Consider the following 12,930-nt stretch of genomic DNA (forward strand, 5'->3'; position numbering starts at 1 on the left):
TGCAGCTCAGTTTCTTCCTTTACTTAGTCTTGCTTCCTTCCATTCCCCCCTGAGAGAGCTCCCTTAGGAACTTTCTGCACACTAGTTTTCATCTCAGAGTTTGCTCTATGGGGAATCCAACCTGTAAAAGTTGGTGCCAGGATGGGTAGAAAGCAGATGCTAAAATGGGATTTTGGAGCTGGATCACCTACTGTCTGGCTGGCAATGAGGACCCCGTCACTGGCTGTAGATGCAGAACAACCACAAGAGAGCACTGCAATCGTTCAAACTTTCACTGATGATGAACTGGGATGGTGTACCAGTGGAAGGAAGTGCACCAGGGTGCGGTATATGAGGCATCTGAGAAATATGGGGAAGTAGTAATTATAGAGACAATGACACTGGATGGCTCTTGCTGGAGGCAATTAATGAAACACCAAGGATGATTAATTAAAGACTAAATGTGAAAACTAATGGACCTCCTCAGCAGCATATTAAGAAACTCTCTTCTGCAGTGGAAGGGCAGGAAAAGCTGAGGCTCAGGCCCAGGATATAATCAGAAGAATAGCAGAGTTCAAGAATGTTAAGTTGCCAAGTTAGCCAATTCTGTTATACAACATCAGGGCCCTGACTGGGAAAATACTGGACCCTCAGAAATGAAGACCTCTGAGTAGAAATGTATCTGGGTTGATAGATTCAGAATTCAAATCCCCAGACTTCCTCAAACCCTCTGAATCTATAGAAGAGGCCCACTCCTTAAGAATTAATGCTTTCCTCTGGCTTGAAGATGATTAAGAAGGCTCTGACCTTTAAGACCACATGCACACTCCCTCTAGGTCTGCCTTGCCACCCCACCTAGCCACCAGATCCATAACTAAAGTTACAATATAAACCAACAGGAAAGTGTTGGGGCTGCTAAGGAGGAAAGGTGAAGGTTTCTGCAGAGCTTAGCTGACATGCACCTCAGAAGCCTAGAAAGTGTCTATGTGCCTTAACTCTAAGAGTGCTAGATCAAGGGATGGAGGAAAAACAAAGTTGGATAAGGAAGTGTTTATCAATATGGAAGTGTTAGGGGAACCACTGACCAAAACAACCTGCCCTGGCCAGGCATGAGAGTAACCACTTGCATGAGTTATCTTACAACAGGAGGTCCTGGTAAGGAAGGACCTTACCACTGACAAGCTACCACTGACTGGAAGAATTCGGGAAAGGCCAAAGGAGAGAGGTGACGCCAGTCCATATGTCCCAGTATCCTTCTTGCTGGAACCCATCTTGGCTGAGCAATGTGCGCACCACCATGAAGGACCCTGAGTCAGAATGATTGGCCAGAGACAACCTGGAAACTAACCCCATTACCCCTGAGACTATGGGCTGCGTGGCAGAGCAGTTCTCCTGGGTTCCCTTACCCAGCTGCTCCCTGCCTGGGTGCCCCTTCCCAATAAAGTCTCTTGCTTTGTCAGCACATGTATCTCCTCAGACAATTCACTTCTGAGTGTTAGACAAGAGCCCACTCTCGGGCCCTGGAAGGGGTTCCCATTCCTGCAACAGAAGTACTCTTCTGGGATAAAGGTTTTATCACCCTGGCAAGAACTCCAGGAGGAGGTGTTGACATGCTTCTAGAATGGCTCTTAGAAGCTTGGAAAAAGTGACAGCTCCTCTTAAGTAGAAATGCTAGAACTACCATGGCAGGCAGTGGAAAAGGGGTCAAAAAGTTTAAGGAAGTTAGCATGCTAGAATGGACAGTTTGTATAAGCCCTAAAAACCTACCAAATGACTTTGTTCTGAAGGAAGGCCAAAGCAATGAAGAATATGCTGGTAAGAGGGGCAGCATCTCTGAGCTATCAGTGGTAGCTCTCCTCTAAAGGGCAGAGGTGATGGTAGAATGTTGTTACAGAATTGGGTTCACAAATAGCAATGGGAATGATGGGGTGGGGGAAATCCCAAAATAATAGAGGACAGGTGGAGGTGTTCAGCCATCAGACGCCAGGTGGTACAATTATCATAATGAGGAAGGTCAGAGTGGAAGGCAGGGCAAAGTTATAGAGTGGCATCTTCAGAGGTAAGATAGTTCGTAACAGTTCTGCACCCAATTCCATTGTGTGTTGGAGGGGTGGGGTTGGCAGGGTAGGGGTGAGGAATTTCCCCACACCAACCAGAAAGTTTCTGACATCAGCTGGGTGTCCTACAATTCAATTCAATTCTGACACTATCTACCTGGAGCTAGCATCAGATTCTACAGGTTAAAGGCTCAGTGCCACAAGGCTTCCCTCCACTTCAGATGCCAATCGCAAACCTAGGTTGTTACCTGTGCTTCTGATCGACTGGCTGTACACTGGAGCTTCCAATGACCACCTCTTCAGGTTCAGTTAATTTGCTAGAGCAATTCTCAGAACTCAGAGAAACATTTCACTTACCTGATCACCAATTTATTATAAAAGGGTGTAAATCCAGCTAGATGAAGCGATACACAAGGTGAGGTCCTGAACAAAGGAGTCTCTGTCCTCTTGGAGTTTGGGGCCTGGCACGGTGGCACATGGAAGCTTCTGGTTCCCCAACCTAGAAGCTCTCTGAACCCTGTCCTTTGTGGGTTTTTTGAAGTCTTCATTACATAGGTATGATTGATTAAATCATTGGCCACTGGTAATTGAACTTAATCTCTAGCCCCTCTCCCATCTCCCTTGCCTGGAGGTCAGGGGTGGGACTGAAAGTTGCAACCCTTTAATCAAACAGTTGGCTCCAGTATCCTTACCTGAGCCAGTTTTCAGACCTGGAACCCACTGACTAAAAGAGAGGTTAGGTGCTCTGGAATAAGACCCTGTGACACCATGGCAAGTATATACAGCACTGATTCCTCTAATGTTTACCCAAAGGGACTGATGGCCATTAACTCAGGTACTATAACCTGGGGAAAGGAGAGTATTCAGACATCTCAAAGACAATCAGTTACAGGGTCTAATTAACTTTGATACATGGAGATCCAAAGCATCATCATGGCCTCCCTGTTAGTGGGGCATTAGGTGATCAGGTATTAAGTGGAATCTTGACCCAGCTCACAGTGGTCATTTTTCCAGTCCCTAAATGTGTAATTAGAATGGACATAATTGGTAGCACAACACCACATTGATTTCTTGACCTGTGTGATAGGAGCTATTGCAATGGGGAAGACCAGGTGGAGACTTCTAAAGCTACCCACCCCCATCTGTCAACAAATCAAAAACATTTCATCCTGGGGGGAATGTCAGAGATTAGTAGTACCTTTAAAAACCTGAAGAATGCAGGGATACTAGTCCCCAGTGTATCTCCATTTAATTGACCAGTCTGGATCTTGCAAAAACCAGATGGATTCTGGGAGGTGACAGTAGAGTATCACAAATTCAACGAAGTAGTAGTTGTACTTGCAGCAGCTATGCCAGATATAGTACTTTTGCTGGAGCAGAGTTACACAGCTTCAGGTATATGGTAAGCAGGCATTAAGCTGGAAAATGCTTTCATTTCCATCCCTATCAAAAAGGAGAGAAAAAAATAAAAATTTAAAAAAAAAAAAAGGAGAATCAGAAACAGGTTATGTTCTCTTGGAACGGATAACAGTATATATTTAGTCTATTCTCAGGGCTATGTTAAATCTTCTGCCCTCTGCCATAATATAATCTGAAGACACTTGGACTAACTGGACATCTCACAGAATATCACAGTGGTCCACTCTATCGATGGATCATGAGCCTGCATCCAGACCCCCATGTCATGTGCCACTGATGAACTGACATCTCTCCCTCAGCTCAAAACTATGGCCATATGGTGGGGGTAGAGAGTGTTCTTTATGACTGACAAAGCAGGAATAAGATCAAGCTGGGTTCATAGGTGAATTGGCCTCTTATATAGGTTCAAGTCAAAAATGGATGGCAGGTGCACTGAAGTGCCAATTAGGGGTAGCCTTGAAAATAGCTGTGAGAGGAAATCCAATGAGCAGAGCTTCAGGTGGCGAACCTGGTCATTTACCCTGTGTAGAAAGAGAAGGAGCCCAAGGTTAGGATATACACAGTTCCATGGGTAGTGGTAAATGTTTTGGTAAGTTGATAAGGGGCCTAAAATAGAAAATATCGCAAGATTGGGGAGTAAGAAGTCTGGGGTAAAGGCACATGAATGGACCAATGAGAGAAGATGCAAAGTGTGAAAATCTTTGGGTCAAACGCCAAGGCCAATCAGAAAGCATCCAGTACAGAAGAGGCACTAACAACCAGGTAGATTAAATGACCGGCAGGTATTAGTCAGCCTCTGTCACGGGCTACCCTAATGAGAGCACAATGAACTAATGGAGGAGTAGCTATAATGGCAGAGAGGGAGACTATGCATGGGTTCCCACTGGCCAAGACTACTTTAGCTACTGATGTTGCCAAATGTCCCATATGCTAGCAACAGAGCTCACTGCTGTGCCACTGATATGGCACCATTCTTCAAGGAGACTTTGGTGGCAGGTTGACTATATTAGGCCCCTTCCATTCTGGATGAGCCAGAGATTTGTTCTAACAGGAATAGACATGTATTCTAGGTATGTATTTGTCTTTCCTACCCACGGGGCCTCCAGCAACATCAATATCTAAGGGCTTACAGAATATTTGATCCACCAACATAACTTCGTATATAACATTGCATCAGACCAAAGGACCCACTTTATAGCAAGGAGATTCAGCAGTGGCACGTGACGATGGGATCCACTGTTGACCCTAGATGCCACCAACATGATAGAATGATAGAAGGGTCTATCGAAGGCACAGCTGAGGTACAAGCTTGGATATGATATATCGAGGTTGGCACACCAACTGCCAGGATGCAGTATACATGCTAAATCAGTAACTTCTATATTGTACTGTGCCCTTAATACGTGGAGAATATATGGGTCCAGGAACCAATGAGTGGAAGTAGGCTAGGACACACTTAACATCAAGCCTACTTGGGGAATTTGTGCTTCCTATCCCTACAATTGTGTTCTGCAGATTTAGATGTTATGGTACCCTTGGGGAAATGTTTCCACCAGGGGACACAGTAAGAATCCTATTGAACTTTAAGCTATGGTTCTCATCATTCAGGCACTTTAAGCCCTTTGTGCCAAGGGATGAACAGTCAATAAGAAGTAATCATCTAGGTGGGGGAAATGGACCTGATCATCAGGAGGAGAGAGGGCTGTTGCTACACAATGGGGACAGGGAGGACTATCTTTGAAATCCAGGTGACCTACTGAGGCTTCTCTTAGTACTTCCTTATCCAGTTTTGATGGTAAATGGATAAAGTTAGCAGTTAGGCCCGAGAAGTGCATGGTAACCGGGGGCTCAGATCCTCATGGTTGAAGATCTGGGTCAATCCTCCAACTAAGCCGTCTAGACCAGTAGTGGTGTTAGCTACGGATGAGAGAAAACTACATTGATAACAAAGGAGGAATTTGATGAGTTTTGATTATATCTTGCTACCAGTTGCAGCAGAAGCAGCTGCAGTTCATTCCACTGACCCTCCCCTCATAAGTTTTCCCTAAGAACCCTCCAGTGTCCTGAAAAAGCTGCTTCCAGAATGTATATGAAGCAAATGGATCTAAGAGGCACAAAGGTGGACTGTTATGGATGCTGTGCTGTACTGTGTTGCCCAGATTCCCCCTTTAGAACTGGAGGACTTATTCCTCCAGCTACTGGGAAGGTTGGCTGATAGCTACAACTTAGATGAAGAAGCCACATCATCTAAGGTCATGCTCCTTTCCCAGGACAGCTCACAGCCAAAGACTCATGTATGTGGGGGTATAAAGGTTCAGACCTCATGCTCCACTTGGGACAACTCTGAAGGGACAACTGCTTCAGAACTCTCTATGGTGTCACACGAAGACACCATATTGTGATTCCATTGCAGCTCGGTTTATTCCTGTCTAATCCTGCTTCCTTCCAATCCTCCACAGGCATTAATCCGAAGGACACTCCCTGATAAATTTCCTCTATGGGTTTGCGTCTCATAGGACACAACTCATAGGAATTATCTTTATAGCATTTTACTTCTGGTGATAGTTGTTAAGTTATACCCTAATCTTTCCATTAATAAATCTATCTGTGATTATTTAACAGGAACTTTGTGAGTTTTTATGCCCAGTAGGACATTACTGTCATGAGACCTATCTTTTGGGTACCCAAAAATACATAGCAGAAAAAATAAGGCATGGTTTAGAAAAATATACATACTATTTTGCATTTTCTAGTTAAGTGATAAGTTTTACACATTTGAAGAAGGGGTAGATAGTCTAGGCTAATTTTTATCAAAAAATGACACTTTTTTTTACTAAGAAAGATCTTAAACTTGCCACAAAGAAAATGTAGAATATTTCTATTTTTAGAGAGGTAATTAGACTAATTTAAAAAAGTACGAGGTTTAGAATTTCAAAGTCCTGGCTTAAATACCAATTTCACTCTTTATTAGCTTTGTAACTTAAGGCAAGTTACTTAATTTTGCTAACATTGTCTATGGAGGGCAATGTTGTGAAGGGGTTAATTGTGTGGTCTCTGAAGCAAGATCACCTGGGTTCAAAGCTGTCACTTACTAACTAGGTAACATCAGATGAGTTAACTCATTTAACCTCTCTGTACCTCAGTTTCCTCCTCTTTAAAATGAAGATGATGATAGTGACTACCTTATAAGTTTGTTGAGATTAAATAAATTAATGTATGTAAAGTGCTTAGAACAATGTCATTGAGCGATGAATAAACTTACAAGCTGTTATTGTTATCTGTACTATAGGTTAACAATATTTGCCCATAGTGTTGTGGTAAAGATTAAATGAGGCAATACATGTGATACGATTAGCTCAAAGCCCCTAAACAATTGTAATCGTGAACATGTGTTATAGCTACTTCATAAGATTGTTTTAAAGATTCCTGGCATGGCCAGGTACTGTGCTAGGCATTGAAGATACAAATGGGAACAAAGACATACCAGACAGCCTTTGTGCTTGAGCTTAGAGCCTTAACAGGGATCAAGTGAGAGTGAATGTAATATGTTAGTCTTGCCTGGCACAAAGGAAGGTAGATAGATAGAAGTAAATATTCTTAGGCACATAGGGGAAATAGTATATAACCCATGTTCTTTCTCACTCTTACTCTTTTACCTTTTGGGTTCTATTTATCAATCATTTGCCATAATTATAGAGTTTGAGGGAAGGGAAGGGGTTGGGCTTCTTTCAATTTGTACTTTTTGTACCTCTCTAACTCACAGTCACTTTTTCTCATATTATACAATCAACAAAAACCTACTAAGGACCAAGACACCAGGAATAAACAGTTAAGACTAACTCACGATGTGGGGGGGGGGAAACAAATAAATAACTGTAATACATTACATTATAGATTTTTTTTCCAATTTACAATAGTTATAAACAAAATGCTAAGGCAGCAAAGACAAAGGGATGATTGATTTTGCAGAAGCTTTTTGTCTCCATTCCCTCAGCACGTAGTCTGTTTTACCACTCAAATCACTGCTTAAAATATTAATACGATTGATCTTTCAGAATTCTGTTTGTCTTCTTAGGTTTATACTAAACCAGGGTTTCTCAGCCTTGTCATTATTGACATTTTGGACAGGATATTTCTTTGTTGTAAGGGGCTGTCCTGTGCATTGTAGGATGCTTAGCAGCATTTCTGATCTTAGTAGCACTCACCCAGACTTGACAATCAAAAGTGTCTCCAGACGTTGCCAAATGTCCATTGCCCCTCTGAGAACCACTGCACTAAATCAATGATTATTTGTGGACTACAGTCTTATTAGTTATGTTCTCACCTTATAATGGAATAGTAATTATTTATCATTTATCATTGGTACATACGAACTAGAGACTTTACTATCATGATCATTCAGCCACTTAATATGTGATTTGATATAAAGGAAATTACGTCAGTGATTTATGCACAAATCTACATTTTTAGATGTTTATATGTTGATTACTGGATCTTTTGTTTCTTTATCTTCACAAGGACAACATGATATTAAAATGGGACTGTCAGAGAATAAGAAAGAGCTCTTGGAAATCAAAAATATAATAGCATCTAATGGTTATCTATTGCTGTGTGATAAATTACCTCAAAACTTAGTGGCTTAAAACAAGAATAAACATGTATTATTTCAAATAGAGTTGCCATATGATCCAGCAATCCCATTCCTGGGCTTATATCCAGAAAAAAACTATAATTCCAAAAGATACATGCACCCCTATGTTCATAGCAGCACTATTCACAATAGCCAAGACATGGAAATAACCTAAATGTCCATCGACAGAGGAATGGATAAAAAAGATGTGGTACATATATAAATGGAATATTACTCAGCCATTAAAAAAAGAATGAAATAATGCCATTTGCAGTAACATGGATGGACCTAGAGATTATCATACTAAGTAAGTCAGACAGAGAAAGAAATATCATATGATATCACTTATATATCAAATTTAAAATATGACACAAATGAACTTATCTATGAAACAGAAAGAGACTCACAGATATAGAGAACAGACTTGTGGTTGTCAAAGTAGGGGGTAGGGGAGGGATGGACTGGGAGTTTGGGATTAGCAGATGCAAATTATTATGTATAGAATGGATAAACAACAAGGTCCTACTGTATAGCACAGGGAACTATATTTAATATCCTGTAATAAACCATAATGGGAAAAAATATGAAAAGAATATACATATATGCATAACTAAATCACTTTGCTGTACAGCAGAAATGAACACAACTTGTAAATTAACTATACTGCAATAAAATAAATTTTAAAAAATAACATGTATTATTTCATAGTTTCTATGGATCAGAAATTTGGAAGTGGATTACCTAGGTGGTTGTGGGGGGGTCCCTCATAAGATTGCAGTTAGAATGTTAGCTGGGGCTGCAGTCATCTGAAGACTTGACTGGGGTGGGAGGGTCACCTTTCTAAGATGGCTCAAACACCTGGCTGGCAAGTTAGTGTTGGCTGTTTACAGGAGGCCTCAGCTCATTATGTGGGCCTCTCCATTGGATTACATGACATGGCTGCTGACTTCTCTCAGAGTAATTGATCCAGAAAAGAGCAAGTCAGAAGCAAGCTTATAAGTCATACATCATCACTTCCACCTTACTCTGTTGGTCATACAGACCAACCTTGATAGAATTTGAGAAGGGAGTACACAGAGATATGGATCGTTGGAGAGCATCTTAGAAGCTGTTTACCATAACACAGTAATAAAAAAAGTTCTAAGAGCTGTAACATAAAATCAGGGAAAATCACCTAGAAAGGAGAACCAAAACACAAGTAGATGGAAAATAGGAAAGAAAAAGTAAGAAAATGACAAAATCAATCAGGAAGCCCCAATATGACTAATAGAAGACTCAGGAAAAGAGGAGAGAAAAGAGAAGGGAGGACATTATCAAAGAAATTTAACAAGGTTGTAAGTTATAAAGTCAACATAGAAAGGCAATCTCTCTCTCTCTCTCTCTCTCTCTCTCTCACACACACACACACACACACACACACACACACACACTCAAGCATTGAACAACTGGAAAATGAAATTTTAAAATTCCATTTACAATATTATTAAAAATATAAATGCTTAGGAATAAATTTAACAAAAGATGTGTAAGCTTTCTACACTGAAAATTACAAAGCATTGCTGACAGAAATTTAAAAAGACCTTAATAAATAGAGAAATATACCATGTTCATGGATTGCAAAGCTCAGTATTGTTAAGATGTCAATTTTCCTCAAATAGAGCTCAATCAATTCCAATAAAGATCACAGCAGCTTAAAAAAAAGTGGATTAACAATTCAAAAATTTATATGGAAACACAAAAATCTTAGAACCAAAACATTCTTGAAAAAGAACTAATTTGGAGTAACTACACTTCCTTACTTTCAAGGCTTACTATAAATCTATAGTAATCATGACAATGTGGTTTGTATAAAGATAGACAAACAGATCAATGAGACAGAATTAAAAGTCCAGAAATAAATCCATAATTATATAGTCAATAGATTTTTGACAAAGGCTCCAAAGCAATTAAATGGGAAAGGAAATTATTTTCAACAAATGGTGCTGGAACCATGTGGACAAAAATAAGCCCTCAAATCTCACCTCACATTATTTGCAAAATTTAAATCAAGATGAATCACATGCCTAAATGTAAAAGCCAAAATTCTCAGGTCATCGAAAAAACATTATTAAGAGAATAAATAGTGAAGCTACACACTGGGAAAAATATTTGCAATTAATATATGATACAGGACTTGTATACAAAATATTAATAAACTCAATAATAAGACAAACATCCTAATGAAAAATGGAAAAGTATTTCCACTTTTTCCTGTTTGTTGAAGTACAATTGACTTACAGTATTAGTTTCACGTAAAGAACATAGTGATTTCTTATTTTTATATATTTTATCTATACATTATAATGCTGACCTGAGCATCAGCAATAATAGAGATAAACTTTAAAACATGTATAAAGATGTTGTCCCACGTACACAAAAAAGCACATTTAACCATAGTGTAGGGCTAATCCACAGATCACTGTTTTCACAGCAATTTCTGCTTTATAAACTTTAGGATTTTTTTGTTTTCCTTCCTTCTACTTTCTTAGAGTTTAATTTGCTTTGTGTGTGTGGGGTAACAAAACACATAAAATATACCATTTTAACAATTTTTAAGTATACAGCTCAGCAGTGTTAACTATTTTCACAGTGCTGTAAAACAGACCTCCAGAACGTTTTCATCTTGCAATCTGAAACTCTGTTTCAGCAACTCCCCTTTCTCCTCCCCTCAAATCTCTAGTAACCGGCATCCTATTTTCTGTTTTATGAATTTGACTACTTTAGGTAACTCATATAAGTAGAATCATACAGTATTTGTCTTTTTGTGACTGGTTTATTTCTCTTTTTTTGGCTCCACCATGAGGCATGCAGGATCTTTTTTCCCTGACCAGGTATCAAACTCATGTCCCCTGCAGTGGAAGTGTGGAGTCCTAACCTCTGGGCCACCAAGGAAGTCCTGTGACTGGTTTATTTCACTTAGCATAATGTCCTCAAGTTTCATCTATGTTGTAGCATATGACAGGATTTTCCTCCTTTCAAAGATTAAAATTCATCTGTCCATGAACATTTGTGTTGCTTCTATCTCTTGACTATTATGAATGAACAGGAACGTTCATATGTGCTGTGAACGTGAGTATGCAAGTACCTCTTTGAGACCCTACTCTCAATTCTTTTGGATATTCACCCAGAACTGGGATTGCTATATCATGTGGTAGTCCCATTCTCACTTTTTTGAAGAACCTCCATACTGCTTTCCACAGGGGCTGTACCATTTTGCAATCTCACCAACGGTGCATAAAGGTTCTGATTTCTCCACATCTTCACCTACACTGGTTATTTTCTTTTTTCCAAATATTAACCATCCTAATGAGTGTGAGTCGACATCTTGTGGTTTTGACATGCAGTTCTCTGATGATTAGTGATGCTGAGTATCTTTCCATATGCTTGTTGGACTGTTTAATCAGTTTGATTTTTTTGTTACTGAGTTGTAAGAGTTCTTTAGATATTCTGGGTATCTTATCACATATATGATTTGCAAATATTTTCTCCATTCCATAGGCTGCCTTTTCACTCTGCTGTGTCCTTTGATGCACAAAAGTTTTTTTTACTTTTTATTTTTGGCCGCACAGTGGGGCATGTGGGACTCTTAGTTCCCTGTGCCCCCTGCAATGGAAGTTTTTAAGTTTGATGTAGCCCCATTTGTCTATCTTTGCTTTTGTTGCCTGTGCTTTTGGTGTCATAAACAAGAAATCATTACCAAGAGCAATGACCTGAAGATTTTCCCCTAGGAGTTTTTCTTCTAGGAGTTTTATAGTTTTAGGTCTGATGTTTAAGTCTTTAATCCATTTTGAGTTAATTTTTGTATATGGTATAAGATAATGGTCCAAATTCATTCTTTTGCACATAGATACCCAGTTTTCCCAAAACCGTTTGTTGAAGAGGCTGTCCTTTCCCCATTGAGTCATCATTGCACCTTTGCCAAAGATCATTTGACCATGTATGTGAGCGCTTTTTATTTTTTAAATAGACTTTATTTTTCAGAGCAGTTTTAGGTTCATAGCAAGTACAGAATTCCCATGTATCCTCTGCTCCCCTCCACATGCTAAATATGCTTTTAACTTCCCGAGGCGAACACAGATTGCAGATTTTAAACCTTTCTTCTTTTCAAATACATGCATTTAATGCTACAGATCTCCCTCTAAACACTGCTCACTGCATCCCATTAATTCTACTATGTTGTATTTTCATTATCCTTTAGTTCAAACTATATAAAAATTCCCACTGAAATATTCTTTGACATAGAGGTTTAGAATTATGTTGCTCACCTTCCAAACATTTGTGGATTTTCTGGCTTTTTGTTATTTCTAGTTCAATTCTAATGTGGTTAGAGACCAAACTCTAATTTCAAGCCTTTTAAATTTGAGACTCGCTTTAAGACCTTGCTTCACAAACTTGATGCTGTTTTGTTATGATGGGAAAACCGGTAGGTTCAGACTCATTTTTTTCTGCTTTGGTTATGTATAGTCTACTGCGGTGGCTCAACGCTAAGTTTTGAGATCTTAAAACAGTATTCCTAACACACCACTGTAAAGCAATTATACTCCAATAAAGGTGTTAAAAAAAAAGAAAAAAAAACCCCAGTATTCCATTCAGGGGCCCGTCCTCTAGGCTTACACCACAGTGATTAGGCTGCGGTTAAAGACAGAGTACTTTTTTTTTTTTTTTTGCGGTACGCGGGCCTCTCACCGTTGTGGCCTCTCCCGTCGCGGAGCACAGGCTCCGCACGCGCAGGCTCAGCGGCCATGGCTCACGGGCCCAGCCGCTCTGTGGCATGTGGGATCTTCCCGGACCGAGGCACGAACCGTG

This window comes from Grampus griseus (assembly GCF_964374135.1).
Source record: "Grampus griseus genome assembly, chromosome: 16".
In the NCBI taxonomy this organism is placed as follows: Eukaryota; Metazoa; Chordata; class Mammalia; order Artiodactyla; family Delphinidae; genus Grampus; species Grampus griseus.